This window comes from Salmo salar, chromosome 23 (genome assembly GCF_965601325.2).
Source record: "Salmo salar chromosome 23, fSalSal1, whole genome shotgun sequence".
NCBI classification, from domain to species: domain Eukaryota; kingdom Metazoa; phylum Chordata; class Actinopteri; order Salmoniformes; family Salmonidae; genus Salmo; species Salmo salar.
Window position 1 is genome coordinate 34,920,001 of NC_138313.1, and position 16,317 is coordinate 34,936,317.

The window sequence follows — 16,317 nt, forward strand, 5'->3', positions numbered from 1 at the left end:
AGTAAAAATATTGCAGATAGATTGCAGGTTCCATCAAAGTAATTGTCTGCATCATTTCCAATCCCCCATATATTTTTGTAAATAAATATATACAGTAACAACTTTGGACACACCTACTCATTCAAAGGTTTTTCTTTATTTTTAATATTTTCTAAATTGTAGAATAATAGTGAAGACATCAAAACTATAAAATAACATATATGGAATCATGTAGTAACTTTTAGATTATTCAAAGTAGCAACCCTTTGCCTTGATGACAGCTTTGCACACTCTTGGCATTCTCTCAACCAGCTTCACCTGGAATGCTTATCCAACAGTCTTGAAGGAGTTCCCACATATGCTGAGCACTTGTTAACTGCTTTTGCTTCACTCTGTGGTTCAACTCATCCCAAACCATCTCAATTGGGTTGAGGTTTTGTGATTGTGGAGACCAGGTAATCTGATGCAGCACTCCATCACTCTCCTTCTTGGTCAAATAGCCTTACACAGCCTGGAGGTGTGTTGGGTCATTGTCCTGTTGAAAAACAAATGATAGTCCCACTAAGTGCAAACCAGATGGGATTGCTTATCGCTGCAGATTGCTGTGGTAGCCATGCTGGTTAAGTGTGCCTTGAATTCTAAATAAATGACCGACAGTGTCACTAGCAAAGCACCCCCACACAATCCCACCTCCTCCTCCATTCTTCACAGTGGGAACCACACATGTGGAGATCATCTGTTCACCTTCTCTAAAAAGACATGGCAGTTGGAAATCTCAAATTTGGACTCCTCACACCAAAGGACATATTTCCACCAGTCTAAAGTCAATCACCTGTGTTCCTTGGCCCAAGCAAGTCTCTTCGTCTTATTGGTGTCCAATAGTAGTGGTTTCTTTGCAACAATTCGACCATGAAGGCCTGATTCATGCAGTCTCCTCTGAACAGTTGATGTTGAGATCTGTCCGTGAAGCATTTATTTGGGATGCAATTTCTGAGGCTGGTAACTCTAATGAGGGCTACCAAGTGCCGCAGCGGTCTAAGGCACTGCATCTCAGTGCTAGAGGTGTCACTACAGACAGCCTGGTTCGAATCCAGGCTGTATCACAGCCAGCCGTGATTGGGAGTCCCATAGGGGGGCGCACAATTGTCCCAGCGTCATCTGGGTTTGACCGGTGTAGGCGGTCATTGTAAATAAGAATTGGTTCTTAACTGACTTGCCTAGTTAAATAAAGGTTACATTTAAAATAAAAACATTTACTTATCCTCTGCAGCAGAGGTAACTCTGGGTCTTCCTTTACTGTGGCAGTCCTCATGAGAGCCAGTTTCATCATAGCGCTTGATGGTTTTTATGGCTGCACTTGAAGAAACATTCAAAGTTCTTGAAATTTTCCGGATTGACTGACCATGTCTTAAAGTAATGATGGACTGTTTTTCTGTTTGCTTATTTGAGCTGTTCTTGTCATAATATTGACATAATATAGGGCTATCTTCTGTATACCACCACTACCTTGTCACAACACAACTGATTGGCTCAAACGCAATAAGATGGAAAGGAATTAACTTTTAACAAGGCAGGGACGTAACCGGTCAAGAGGCCACCTGGACTATTTACATTGACCCCCCCCCCCCACCCCCCTTTATTTTTACATTGCTGCTACTCCCTGTTCATTATCTATGCATAGTCACTTTATCCCTACCTACATATACAAATTACCTTGACTAACCTGTACCCCCACACATTGACTCGGTACACCCTGTATATAGCCTCATTTGTGTTATTTTATTGTGTTTTTTTATTCTACCTTAATTTAGTAAATATTTTCTTAAAACTACATTGTTGGTTTAGGGCTTGTAAGTAAGCATGTCACAGTAAGGTTGTATTCGGCGCATGTGACAAATACAATTTGAAGAACAATGCAGATTCAAAAGTGCAGTATGTGAGGTTGCAAAAGGAGCGAGAGAAGGCCCACAAGTGAGACAAAGAGAAAAGGAGAGGAACCAGAGAGGAACCAGAGAGGACACGAGAGGAACCAGAGAGGACACGAGAGAAACCAGAGAGGACACGAGAGAAACCAGAGAGGACACGAGAGAAACCAGAGAGGACACTAGAGGAACCAGAGAGGACACTAGAGGAACGAGAGAACACGAGAGGAACCAGAGAGGACACGAGAGGAACCAGCGGACACGAGAGGAACCAGAGCGGACACGAGAGGACACGAGAGGAACCAGAGCGGACACGAGAGGAACCAGAGCGGACACGTGAGGAACCAGAGCGGACACGAGAGGAACCAGAGTGGATACGCATCTGGTTCCATTCAGAATACCTTGGAATACCTCTGGCAGTTTCATATTAATCTCTTGCAACCAGGGCCTTGACTGCCCAGGAGAGCATAAAAAACTACACCCCTGCACACAAAGAAAGCTCTTATTTTTAAGCATGACTGTGAGGGTGGAGGTTGAAGGGGTGGGAGTGCCCCCACAGGACATTCCTGAGGAAGCTTGGTTTGCCCTTCTCCTCACCTGATGAGCACAATGAAGACGATGAAGACGATGGTCCATCAGCCTTAGTTCCCCAGGAGATAGAGTTCTGGTGATGTACATGACTCAATCTGTGAGCAACAGGAGTGGAGATCAGAAGCAATACAACCCAGCCCCATTAACAACCGCCACGGAGACATGGTTACCGTTGCAGAGCGGTGAGAAGCGCTTAGCTCTGCCCTATCTGCCCTATCTACTGGCCCGTAATATTATTTTACGCCATGTTCCAGCTCTCTTTACAACCTCAAACATAACTCTGTCTCCATGGCTCAATAAAAATGTATTTATATAGTGAATTTATATAGTGAGGTTCGAAATCATTGACACCCTTAAAAAAATGGCAATAATGGCTGTATAAAAATCAATAGTTCAAATACTGAGCGATATTGTACGCTGAAAAAAATTGGGAAATTATATTACTTTATACTAATATAATTGCTCAGAGCAACCGATTTGTTTAACAAGTAATATAATTTTTTCTCAAAAAGGATAGGGTCAAAATTACTGACATCCCTAAATATTCTTAAATATATCCAAGCACGCAATGACTACCTTAACCTTGTGACTCTAGAAATTTGTTGGATGCATTTGCAGTACATTTTTCAGATTATTTCAGATTATTTTGCTTGATGTTGCGTGCTAGGAATATGTGACCAAATACTAAACTTTGGACTACTTTATTTATAAGAATCTTAAGCAACATCAATCATTTTGATCCCTATCTTTTTTGAGAAAAAACAATTACTTGTTTATCAAAATCTAATACAATCTGAGCAATTGTATTAGTATAAAATAACATCATTTCCCAATTTTATGGAGCATTCAATATAGGTCAAATTTGAATTATTTATTTTATGCAGTCATTATTGCTCATCTTTACAAGGGTGTCAATAAATTCGGATCCCACTGTATTTCTTTATTACACGCCTGTCCATATCACTGTATGTGCTCCTGTACAAAGGAAAGTAATATCAGTAGAGCTCTGGCCCTCTAGCCTCGTTGAGAGCAGCAGACACAGACTATTATTACCTTGAGCTGTCGCCTGTTCCCCCGTGCCATTCACTCAGGGCCTAATGGATTTTTTATTATAATCAAATGAATACAATATCTTCCCATAAATAGCCTACTTAGAAAGTCCTTTTCTCTGCCTGCAATATGGTTGGATGTCCATCACGCTTGAGTGCAGAGGTGCCACATGTTTAATTCAAAGCCAATGCAATTTACGTACACTGCACACCGAAACACAGATTATAGTTTTTGTTCTCCCTCCACCCATCTTACCTTCAACGGTCCACGTTTACAAAACCATTTAGGGCTGTAGGAACAGACTGTATTGCATAACATTCACTGTATCTGAGAGAACTGGGATATAAAACGAGGGTAGCAATAATGTACTATAGGGCACTCAGAGGTAAAGAAAGTGAATAAACTCATTGGAAAGCAGTCCCCTATACATCAGGTCTGGACATCACATCTATCTATGTGGATCTGACAATTGGGGGGTGTTGAGAAGAGGGAATCCAATCTCTCACACAGAGGAGCAGAGACAGGCAGGCAGATACACTCTGGTCCCAAAATAACCCTGGAGGAATCCATGAATGAAATGACAGGATTGCAGGGGTATTAGAAAACCCGCTGAGGTGGTTGATAATGCTGTTTATGGTGAGGTGTCACCGCTAGCAGGGGAAAAGTCAAACTGTTTGACTAATAAAATATGGACAAGCTTTTCAGAGTCGCCAAGTAGAAAATTCTAAACCGAGCTGAGCGTCTACCTTGACTTCTAGTTGGCCTACCGCCGATGCAGCGGGCCGGGCATTGACGCATGTATCCGGCGTAAACGGACAGATATAAAGCCTTTAAAATATATGTGAAGGCCTCTCGAAATGGGGCCGATAAACATAAACCCTGATATCCCGGCTAAGGATGGGATTATTGTTGCGTCAACAACCCCCGTACATAATAGTGATTACTGTCCTCTCTGCAGCGCCATCAGACTAAGGCAACGACTAAGCTAGCAGACAGCCTGGTCCTAATTACCTAGAACCGCCAATTACTGGCTCCATTTCATTATTTATATAGCTAGTCTGTTAGCGCCACTCATCCAAATAAAAATAGACTTTTCTGACTCCAAGCACTGATATCGGTGGCAGCTATGTTGAATCTACAGGGCCTGCTGAATCACACTGGCTTGTGAATTCACTGGATTCAGGCAGTGCCAGTCTGTGAGATACTCAGTGTACCAACAGCTAGCTAGCTGTAAATCCCTCATGGCTATCAATTCAATATTCAGTACCTGTTTACTACTCAATGTGCTGACAGCTTGGCCTTTGCAGTCGTATCATAGTCGTATGAAAACAATGGAAAAATAACAGCAATATCTTTAGGGGTTTGTCCTTACTTCCTGTAGAGCTCAATTACTTCCTGTAGTTGCCAAGCAGGAAGTGCACAATCATATCCCTTCGTCGTCTGCTCTCCTGTTTATTCAGGCCTCTCCGAGGTGGCCACAGTAAAGAAGTGCTGAAAGACAAAAAAAAAGAGCGTTTTAGACAATTCATCAATTTTGTCACACTGAGGAAAAACTACAGTACCAGCAGTATGTTCAAATCTAAACATACATGACTGGTTGAGATCTGTTCTACAGTAAACAACTCTTCTACTGCCAATACCAAAATGCCTCTGAAAACAATCCCTCCCTTTCTCTTTATCTGGCGAGTGAACACTCACTCAGTTACTGCAGATGTTTCCTATCACCCACTGCTGCCAAGCGGCACCCAGTCAGTGACTGCTAGTGCTAGGGAGAGAAGAGGGAGGAAAGTCTACCATTCGTGCTCCAGTGTATGCTGCAGAAACTTGGCATATCACTCTGCGATTTGTATGTCTCTGGATTTGACATGAAAATGTTGGGAGTCTCATCTGGAGTATCACTCGCCTCACGCCCGTCGCTCCTCTTAAAGTAACTAGGCCTGGCTGGCTGTTTAGCTTATGTTCCCATAAACTCTGACGTCCACATTTCTCAGCCCCAGGGTGCAGATGGCCGATTAGCTCAGTCGGCAGCGTGTCAGCGAGTGAGTGTCTTCTCTGGAAGCACAGGCCCACGATCATACAACACTTTGTTACCCTGAAGAAATATGACACACTTTATTTGGATCATCTGGATAGTCCATCTGTAGATAATCTACAGATTGTGATACCATCAACAAACTCTGTTGATAAACAAATACTTGCTAAAGTTGCAGATTAAAGTTAGGAGTTAGGGCTGGGGTTAAGATAAGGGTTAAGGTTAGGGCTAGGGTTAGTAGTAGATATTTAGTTTAAATGTTACTGATAGTCTTTCCCAAACTGGCGGCCCGCGAGCCAAATGGTTTAATTTTGCCCCTAAAAGAAATGTTATTGTTTATTGTTGGACATAAAAGACTGTAAAAACACCAGGATATCAGTTTCAAGTGATTTTAAATGTACCAATATTATTATCAAATGTTATTATCTGTTCGGGCTTCTTGCGGTCAATTTGACATCTACAATACATTTTTTATTATGTTCTGGCCGCCCGACAATCCACTCCAGAAAAATAATCAGCCCACTGCTGAATCTATTGATGATCCTTGATGTATAGCATCTACAGATGGACTATACAAATAAAGTGTTACCGAAATATGTCACTGCGTTGCCATACAGCTGCAGTGCTGGTTGTAGCATGAGTGGAGTAGCACGCATTTTATTATAAAAAGTGTTGAATAAGGTGTAGACAGTGCTGAATAACTTAAACATGAACTTAATCATAAAAACAGCAGCTCTTTGCTGTATTCGTTGAGTCTCTCTCTAGTCATGGTTTTAAAAGTTTTGAAATCTAACATTATCAACTTTCCTGTGTGTTCGAGGCTTCTTTTTACAGTCTATGGAATTCCTTGGAGATCGACCAGTGCTCTATATGATGACAAATACTGTTAGTAGGCCTACATCAGTGTTCACCATCCTAGTCGATCACCAAACATTTCTGTAAAAAAACGACTTCCACTCACACTACAACTAGCACTGCAACCAAAAAGTATAGCAGAATGTTCCAATAAGCTTGCATTGTTTTCTTTTTCTTTTTCAATATCTAGGAATATTTCACTTTCTCTGGTCATAAGAGTAACAACATGAATTGGTGCATGAGGAAGAAATAATGCTGTATGACTTAAGTTTCGCTATTAGCTGGTAGACTGTGAGCGGAGAGTCGGGTGAGAGCCAGCCTCACCGCTGCTCCCTCCTTCACCTCAGACTGACCAGCAGATGCAAGCCATCACTTCAATAATTTTTTTTTTAAATGATTACGCTCACTCAGCTGTGCCTCACAAGTAATGCAACAAATGACCTATCACCAGTGTGATCATATACCCATTTTGTTTTAATGTAATTTCAAAATGGTCTGAGAAGAACAACATTTACATAAGTATTCAGACCGTTTACTCAGTACTTTGTTGAAGCACCTTTGGCAGCGATTACAGACTCTTTTTGGGTACGACGCTACAAGCTTGGCACACCTGTATTTGGGGAGTTTCTCCCATTCCTCTCTGCATATCCTCTCAAGCTCTGTCAGGTTGGATGGGGAGCGCTGCTACACAGCTATTTTCAGGTCTCTCCAGAGATGTTCGATCAGGTTGAAGTCCAGGCACTGGCTGGGCCACTCAAGGACATTTAGAGACCTGTCCTAAAGCCACTCCTGCTTTGTCTTGGCTGTGTGCTTAGGGTGGTTGTCCTGTTGGAATCCTGTTTTTCATGGTCTGAGAGTCGTTTAGATGCCTTTTGGCAAAAACCTGTTTTGGCGTTGTCATTATGGGGTATTGTGTAATACTTTCCGAATGCACTGTATTTTCTCAGCACCTACAATGCATATGCTTTTGACTGAGGTCCATATGAGGATCTTGATATGCTTTTTGATATGCTAAATAAGGACAACTTCTGATGCTAATTTGAGTTTTGCAGACATGCTCAATAATTTGACAAATATTAACTCCATATCATTCTTTAACACACTAGAGCTGTGTTTGAATACTAATACGAACCGCACTAACCAGATATTTGTGACGGAAATTGAGTATGTAGTATGCTTATTGGTTATAGTATGGATATAGTTAGTATACCAAAAGTTCCCGGATGTTCCCGGAAATTCGCCAAAATAAGAAGTATACAAGCAATGGACACTATTTCCGTGCTTTTAGGGCCCATAATGCAATTCTTTAGAAAATGGGCATGGCTTCAAAATGTTTTCAGATTTGAAGAAAATGGCAGAAAATATGCAGCCAAAGTCCGAAGAGATCGGATACAGTATCAGTAAACATTGGCCCAAAAAAAAAGCGTAATTCAATTGTTGCCAGCAGCACATACAGTCCCTAGCGCTCTGAATAACATGAAAACAACCTAACCAGCTCTGCTAGGGCAAGTAAAATGGTCAAAGTGAGGTGTTGCCTCATTTGTATCTGGAAGTAGCTAGCAAGCTAGCCTCAGCCAGAGTGTCCAGTGTGCGCTCTGAAACGCTCAGAGCGGAATTTAGGAATAGACAATCTGACAATGCTCTGGATTTACGAATGCCCAGAGCGCACTCTGAGCGCACTCTGGCACTCAAAATTGAATTTACGAACACACCCAAAATCGTAAGATGTCTAGCTAGTAATTTGTTATGCTAACAAGCTAGCAAGAGGTTAATAGAATAACAACTTAGCATAACAACTTTCAGTAGACAGCTGAAGCGCTAGTACGCCCAACTGAAAGGATACCGTTTATTTACAGTATAGTGAATATACGTATTAAGTATGTAGTATACAGTATGGGTATTCGAACACAGCTTAGTTATCATTTTTGTATTCCCTCTGCATAAAGGCACACGCAACCTAAAAGTATTGTAACTGGTAGCCTAGCAACAAGAATTCCAACTGGCATTTTTGAATTTGGGTGCTACAAATTAGCTGGCAAACAGTGTGTGGTCGAACGGACAACTGAAGAAACCAAGAAGTGAGAAGCTGTTCAGAAAATACCTCAAAGAAGTCAATGCTAAAGTGAGTAGCTCATTTGAGATGTTTTATTTATCTTAGTAACTACAATCAAGAACGGTAGCTAATTCGGCCAGCTCCCAGTTGGGCTATCTTTTATTTTATTTTATTTATTTATTTCACCTTTATTTAACCAGGTAGGCAAGTTGAGAACAAGTTCTCATTTACAATTGCGACCTGGCCAAGATAAAGCAAAGCAGTTCGACATCATACAACAACACAGAGCTACACATGGAGTAAAACAAATATACAGTCAATAATACAGTAGAAAAATAAGTCTATGTACGATGTGAGCAAATGAGGTGAGATAAGGGAGGTAAAGGCAAAAAAAGTCCATGGTGGCAAAGTAAATACAATATAGCAAGTAAAACACTGGAATGGTAGATAATCTAGCTAATGACAGCTAATGACAGCTAATGTTTTAAAAGTTTTAGGAGTATTTTGTATTACTAGTTAATATAAGATAGCTAGCTAACTAACTTAACTAGCTACTTGGCTAGCTAGCTTATTCCAGTTAGTTTTCACGTCATGAATGAAGCAGGGACCTTGTGGTATGGTTATATGAAATTACAATATTTTCTTGCAATATCAAAAAATGTTGATTAATATTTTATGCATTGACAGTTTGGAATGGATCACAGACCCAAACTACCACGTTGGGTCTGGACTGTGAGGGACCACAGCTGACAACCAAATCTGCTGCCATCACATCCATCATCCATAACAAACAGGGCTGGCAGGGGTATTGAGGGTATGCAACTTTTATTTTCTTGTTAAATAAATAAAATATATATTTTTTGAAAAGTTTGGCCTACTATTGCATCTTTACAGAAAACATGTGTTGTAATTGGAGCTCTGGATTTGCTGTGCTGCATTTTCTATACAAAAATAACAATGTGCTTTCGAAACAGCAACTTGGATTAAATATGATGATGTTTGCCTTTCCATGCCTTCTAGCCTACTACTGAATATGGTGCTGTATGCTCAGAAATGTCAGGTCAAATAATTTGGCAACTGGACATTGATCTTGAGTTGGATTTAGCCCATTTTTGTTTAGACATACTAGGATCAATATTACGTATCATGTAAGGATATCTATTGGAATTATGATTTCTATAAAAAAATACAGATATAAATGATTTGGTAATGACTACAAATATGATCAATTTCAGAAAATATGTGGATTCGTTCATGCCTAAGTATAATGTCTTAGATATGTCAGCATGTTGACGCATACGCTTTCCGGAGTTAGAATGTGTGTCTTGAACGTATCTCACCCCAGACACAGTGCCTTCGGAATGTATTCAGACCCGATTACTTTTTCCACATTTTGTTAAGTTACAGCCTTATTCTAAAACTGATTCAATGTTTTTTTTCTCAGGGCTCTACACACAATATCACATAAAGATAAAGTGAAAACAGGTTTTTAGAAGTACCTTATTTACATAAGAAATCAGACCCTTTGCTATAACACTCGAAATTGAGATCAGATGCCTCCTCTTTCCATTGATCATCCTATGAAGTTTCTACAACTTGATTGGAGTCCACCCGTGGTAAATTCAATTGATTGGGACATTATTTGGAAATGCACACACCTGTCTATTTAATGTCCTACAGCTGACAGTGCATGTCAGAGCAAAATCCAAGCCATGAGGTCGAAGGAATTGTAGAGCTCCAAGACAGGATTGCCTCGACACAGGATTGTGTAAGGATATGGAACCAAAACATTTCTGCAGCATTGAAGCTCCCCAAGAACACAGTGGCCTCCATCATTCTTAAAATGGAAGAAGTTTGGAACCACCAACACTCTTCAGTGCTGGCTGCCTGGCCAAACTGAGCAATCGTGGGAGAAGGGCCTCTGTCAGGGAGGTGACCAAAAACCCGATGGTCACTCTGACAGAGCTCTAGAGTTCCTCTGTGGAAATGGGAGAACATTCCAGAAGGACAACCATCTCTGCAGGACTCCACCAATCAGGCCTTCATGGTAGAGTGGCCAGATGGAAGCCACTCCTCAGTAAAAGGCACATGACAGCCCGCTTGGAGTTTGACAAAAAGGCACCTAAAGACTCTCAGACCATGAGAAACAAGATTCTATGGTCTGATGAAACCAAGATTGAACTCTTTGGCCTGAATGCCAAACATCAGGTCTGGAAGAAACCTGGCACCATCCCTACAGTGAAGCGTGCTGGTGGCAGCATCATGCTGTAGTGATGTAGGACAGCGGAGTCAATCGCGGAGTTAGCGGAGTCAATCACCACCTTCCGGAGACACCTGAAACCCCACATCTTCAAGGAATACCTGGGATAGGATAAGGTAATCCTTCTAACCCCCCCCCCCTTAAAAGATTTAGATGCACTATTGTAAAGTGGTTGTTCCACTGGATATTATAGGTGAATGCACCAATTTGTAAGTCGCTCTGGATAAGAGCGTCTGCTAAATGACTAAAATGTAAATGTAAATGTTTTTCAGCGGCAAGGGACTGGGAGACTAGTCAGGATCAACAGAAATATGAACGGAGCAAAGTACAGAGAGATCCTTGATGAAAACCTGCTCCAGAGCGCTCAGGACCTCAGACTGGGGCAAAGGTTCACCTTCCAACAGGACAACCACCCTAAGCACACAGCCAAGACAAAGCAGAAGTGGCTTTAAGACAGGTCTCTGAATGTCCTTGAGTGGCCCACCCAGAGCCCGGACTTGAACCCGATCGAACATCCCTGGAGAGACCTGAAAATAGCTGTGCAGCAACGCTACCCATCCAAACTGACAGAGCTTGAGAGGATCTGCAGCGAGGAATGGGACAAACTCCCCAAATAAAGGTTTGCCAAGCTTGTAGCGTCATACCCAAGAAGACTCGAGGCTGTGATCACTGCCAAAGGTGCGTCAACAAAGTACTGAGTAAAGGGTCTGAATACTTATATAAATGTAATAAGGCTATAATGTAACAAAATGCAGAAAAGGTCAAGGGGTCTGAATACTTTCCGAAGGCACTTTATCACCCTGGACTCATACGGTAGCAGGGAGATTTAAGGTCCGGATTGGATGCATGTAGAAACTGTCCCATTACAGAGACTATCCTAGCTCTGTAAAATATTCAAGGAATATACACAGTGTTCAAAACATTAAGAACACCTTCCTAATATTGAGTTGCACTCTTTTGCCCTCAAAACAGTCTCAAGGTGTCAAAAGTGTTCCACAGGGATGCTGGCCCATGTTGACTCCAATGCCTCCCACAGTTGTGTCAAGTTGGCTGGATATCCTTTGAGTGGTGGCCATACGTAATACACAAGGGAAACTGTTGAGCATGAAAAACCCAGCAGCATTGCAGTTCTTGACACACTCAAAAACTGATGTGCCTGGAACCTACTACCATACCTTGTTCAAATGCGTTTACTACATCCTTTGTCTTGCCCATTCACCCTCTGAATGGCAAACATACACAATCCATGTCTCAAGGCTTTAAAATCGTTCCTTAGCCAGTCTCCTCCCCTTCATCTACACTGATTGAAGAGGATTTAACAAGTGACATCAACAAGGGATCATAGCTTTCACCTGGATTCACCTGGTCAGTCTGTTTTCATTCTATAGCTAGAGGACTACTGATATCTCCAGAAGTGATATCAGGATAGCTAGGACCATCTACTTTAAGTGTGGCCTGTCTTCCCAGTAGCCTACTTGGTGGGTGAACTGTTGACTGCTCATAACTTGCAGATGATCGTTGACACATAAATCAGGATAAAGGGGCAGAATAATTTGTGACTTGTTTTGGTAATCAGTGGCTGTATTGCAGGGGGAGTGGTTTCTCCTCTCCTAGGCAATCAGCAATTAGTACAGGTAGGTGTGCTTTTACCTCTGCTAGGTAATTAGCAATTAGTGTTAGTACATCAGTCTCTTGGTGATGCTCAAACATTACACCCCAACCTGAGCACTCCATTCTGTCTCCTCTGGTCTCTTGGCCCTTCCACCCCTATGGGAGGGCATCTCCCTCTCAGCCCAGTCCAAGCTCTTCTCTGTGATGTTACCTGAAGCTAGGACAGGAGAGTCCCTGCCCATCTTCTGAAAGCACCTGAAACCCTACCTCTTCAGAGTATTTCAAATAATCCCTCTCCTCCCTCGATTTCCCCCCCCCCCCTTCTCCTTTCTAGCTCTGACTTTGCTGATAGCTACTTTATTCAGGAAAAGTGATATGTGGTTGTCCCACCTAGCTGTATTAGGATGAATGCACTAACTGTAAGTTGCTCTGGATAAGAGCATCTGCTAAATGACTCAAATGTAAATTACATGGAAAGAGCTGGCGTTCTTAATGTGTTGTACACTCAGTATAAATGTAGGTGCCTATTTGTACGATTCCTCTCTAACAGACAACTTCCTCCAGAATTTCAGAAACCACATTCTAGGGCAAAATACCCATTGTTCTCATGGAGCAAATATGTTTTGTTTATGCATACTCAGATTGTGCCGCTCAGTGGAGGTCTTTAAACAGGAACCCAGTTCAGCTCTATACAGTTTTTGCCAGATCTGGATGATAGTTCACTAACTCCATAGTCACTGAAACCCAGCACCCCCACCCCCTGCCCATTAAATGCTCACTAGGCATTAGATCATGTTGTAGGAAGACTGTGCTCTTACAGACAGGATAAATTATGTACAAGAGATCCACCACTGTGGCTCTCCAAAGCGCTTAGCATTTACATGACAGTTGCGAGGGGCAGGCCTTGTTTGCAGGGGCTCGAGTGGAGGAGTGTTTGTGGCCCGGAAGCCGGATCTGTTCCAACCGTGCCCGGGCAAGAGAGACAGAGCCCAGTCAGCCTCGACAGCTTGGATACTCACAGGAGGTGATGGGATACTGGAGGGCTGGTGTACCATGTTGAGGTTGAGGAGGGGAAGGATGTGAGTAGGATGGGTAAAACATTTTTTTTTAATTATTACTTTAGAACCCCAAGGAGTTGGCTTCCACAGTGTTGCATGAGCAAAATCTAAAAGTAGGCCCTTTGATGAAGACCTGAGCTGTGGGTATCATCTGTATATGCTTGGGTTGAGGTAATCATCATTCAGCTAGACCTTGAGGGAAAGAACAGCAATATTTTTGCAGATTTTACACATTCCAAGCATGTTATGCCTCCGTGTGATATGAAATACCTTCCTTTAATCATGATTTTAAAAAATGATGCTGGGAATTGAATAATACATATAATATTGCCTCGGAGGACAATAGAATCAGCTAAAGTATATTGGCTATAATGATCAAAATCTACAATGCCTTCAATTAAACAAACAGTGTTTTTCCAACAGAATTGCGTCTCCCTTCAAATTGGACAATAAATTCAGCAAGACAGCTGTGTTTGGTTAAGAAAGATTACACGAAACGTCTCGATAGCCCCAAGGATGCATGTTATTTGCAGACCATCGCTGCAATTTCATCCGTACTTTCAATAGATCCCGTCATTTAAATTGGGATGATTACTGTGATTCTGTGTGACAAAGTAATTATTCACACTCGTCTTTGAGGATGCCTACTTATATTCTGAATATCATAAAGAGGACTTTTGATGTTTCAAGTGTTTTTTTTCTTCTCCTGATTAACCTGAACAAACTTCAAATGTGTCAGAGAAAGTGTATCGCCTAAAAGCCTACTGTGTTTGTTTAAGGGATTTTTTTTTTTTACATGTAATATCCCTTTAGAATATAAAGTGGCAGCATTTTTAAATAAGAAGGTTATTTATATTTTTAAAGAGCTTTTTATAGTATGTGAAACTTGAAAGAAGTCTACTAGGCCTGTATTCTCCAAATTAACACATTTTGAGTGTTGGACCAAATTAGTTATTTTCACGAGGAAATTAGTGTGACAACCTATGACTCAAAGTTACAAGTCACTGAAAACGTGTAAAACACATGCTGTCAAGCTAATTGATACAAAAAAAAAAAATATATATATATATATATATATATATACACATATACCGGTCAAAAGTTTTAGAACACCTACTCATTAAAGGGTTTTTATTTATTTTTACTATTTTCTACATTGTAGAATATTAGTGAAGATATCAAAACTATGAAAAAACACAGAATCATGTAGTAACCAGAAAAGTGTTAAACAAAAGTGTTTCTTCAAGTAGCCACTCTTTGCCTTCAGGACAGCTTTGCACACTCTTCGCATTCTCTCAACCAGCTTCACCTGGAATGCTTTTCTAACAGTCTTGAAGGACTTCCCACTTATGCTGAGCACTTAATGGCTGCTTTTCCTTCACTTTGCGGTCCAACTCATCCCAAACCATTGCAATTGGGTTAAGGTCGGGAGATTGTGGAGGCCAGGTCATCTGATGCAGCACTCCATCACTCTCCTTCTTGGTCAAATAGCCCTTACACAGCCTGGAGATGTGTTGGGTCATTGTCCTGTTGAAAAAAAATGATAGTCCCACTAAGCGCAAACTGGATGGGATGGCGTATCGCTGCAGAATGCTGTGGTATCCATGCTGGTATTTGGGGTGCAATTTATTTGGGCTGACATTTCTGAGGTTGGTAACTCTAACAAACTTATCCTCTGCAGCAGAGGTAACTCTGGGTCTTCCTTTCCTGTGGCGGCCCTCATGAGAGCCAGTTTCATCATAGCGCTTGATGGTTTTTGCGACTGCACTTGAAGACTCTTTCAAAGTTCTTGAGATTTTCTGGATTGACTGACCTTCATGTCTTAAAGTAATGATGGACTGTTGTTTCTGTTTGCTTATTTGAGCTGTTCTTGCCATAATATGGACATAATATCGGGCTATCTTCTGTATACCACCCCTACCTTGTCACAACACAACTGATTGGCTCAAACGCATTAAGAAGGAAAGAAATTCCACAAACTAACTTTTAACAAGGCACACCTGTTAATTGAAATGCATTCCAGGTGACTACCTCATGAAGCTGGTTGAGTGAATGCCAAGAGTGTGCAAAGCTGTCATCAAGGAAAAGAGTGGCTACTTTGAAGAATTTGAAATATAAAATATATTTTGATTTGTTTAACACTTTTTTGGTTAATACATGATTCCATATACGTCAACAGTGAAGAGGGGACTCCACACAGCATTGTACGAGAGCTTCAGTTTCTCGCATGGAATAGCCTTCATTTCTCAGAACAAGAATAGACTGACGAGTTTAAGAAGAATGTCCTTGTTTCTGGCCATTTTGAGCCTGTAATCGAACCCACAAATGCTGATGCTCCAGACACTCAACTAGTCTAAAGAAGGACAGTTTTATTGTTTCTTTAAATCAGCACAACAGTTTTCAGCTGTGGTAACATATTTGCCAAAGGGTTTTCTAGTGATAAATTAGCCTTTAAAATGATAAACTTGGATTAGCTAACAATGTGCCATTGGAACACAGGAGTGATGGTTGCTGATAATGGGTCTGGGCTTATCTAGATATTCCATAAAAAATCTGCCGTTTCCAGCTACAATAGTAATTTACAACATTAACAATGTCTACGCTGTATTTCTGATCGATTTGATGTTATTTTAAATGGACAAAACATTTGCCTTCTTTCAAAAACAAGGATATTTCTAAGTGACTCCAAACTTTTGAACAGTAGTGTGTATATCTTTATATGGGATAAGGTTAAGTTCTCTCTCAAGGGGGTACCACCCCTCAGATTCACCAGGCCCTACAACAAGACGAGAAAATGTAATATTTAGTTCGCTCCCGTGCACTTTAATTCATTCATCCCCTTTGCACTGGGGCTCAGCCAAGGCCCAAAGGGAAGATGATTGACACCTCATAACCCATGTGGATAC

At 41.3% G+C, this 16,317-nt stretch overlaps 1 protein-coding gene across 1 annotated transcript in view; it reads right to left on the reverse strand.

Annotated features, from left to right (window-relative positions):
• Positions 1–16,317, reverse strand: part of LOC106584474 (plexin-B2) — a 206,614-nt gene that overhangs the window by 122,005 nt on the left and 68,292 nt on the right. The window contains exon 2 of the mRNA XM_014169842.3: positions 4,915–5,033. The gene's annotated coding sequence lies outside the window, so the exon portion shown is untranslated. The remainder of the gene's footprint in view (positions 1–4,914; positions 5,034–16,317) is intronic.